The sequence below is a fragment of the Corapipo altera genome, unplaced genomic scaffold (assembly GCF_003945725.1).
Source record: "Corapipo altera isolate COAL_440 unplaced genomic scaffold, ASM394572v1 75, whole genome shotgun sequence".
NCBI classification, from domain to species: domain Eukaryota; kingdom Metazoa; phylum Chordata; class Aves; order Passeriformes; family Pipridae; genus Corapipo; species Corapipo altera.
Window position 1 is genome coordinate 13,977,613 of NW_020884887.1, and position 1,010 is coordinate 13,978,622.

The following is a 1,010-nucleotide window of genomic DNA, read 5'->3' on the forward strand; positions in this document are numbered from 1 at the left end:
TGCACAGAGAGACACACATGAACACATATACATATGTACACAGTAAGACATCAGGATGTAGGCACACAGACACACGTGAACACAGACATGGGTGCACACATGCACATATTAACATATAGCTGTGCACGTATAGCTGAGACATTGTCATGTATGTGTACACACTATTACATCAGCACAGGTACTTGTGCACACACAGACACACGTCATCATGTATGTGTGTGCACACACAGACACACTTCAGCACGTACATGTGTGCACTGAGACACATCAGGGCATGTACCCATACACACACAGAGACATCAGAACACATATGTGTGCACAGATAGACACACATGAGCACATACATGTACACACTGTGGCATCAGGACAAATGCATGCACACGCTGAGACACATCAGGACATGTACATGTGACATGGGCACACACAGCACACGTGTGTGCACACACACACACACGTCACACATGAGTGCACACACACACATGGATCACATGTGTGCACCCACAGATCACATGTGCACACACACACACGGATCACACATGGGTGCACACAGAGATCACACATGTACACGCAAACACACACACAGATCACATGTGTGCACACACAGATCACACATGTGCGCACAGACACACAGATCACACGTGTGCACACACACACAGATCACACGTGTGCACACACACACACGGATCACACATGTGCACACAGAGCACACAAACACACACACAGATCACACACGGGTGCACAGACATGCAGATCACATATGTGCACACACACAGAGATCACACATGGGTGCACAGACACACGGATCACACGTGTGCCCACACACAGATCACACCTGTGCACACACACACAGATCACACGCGTGCACACACACAGATCACACCTGTGCACACCACACAGGTAACATGTGTGCACGCACACGGGTCACACATGGGTGCACACACAGATCACACATGTGCACACACACACAGATCACACGTGTCCATACACACACACAGATCACACATGTGCAC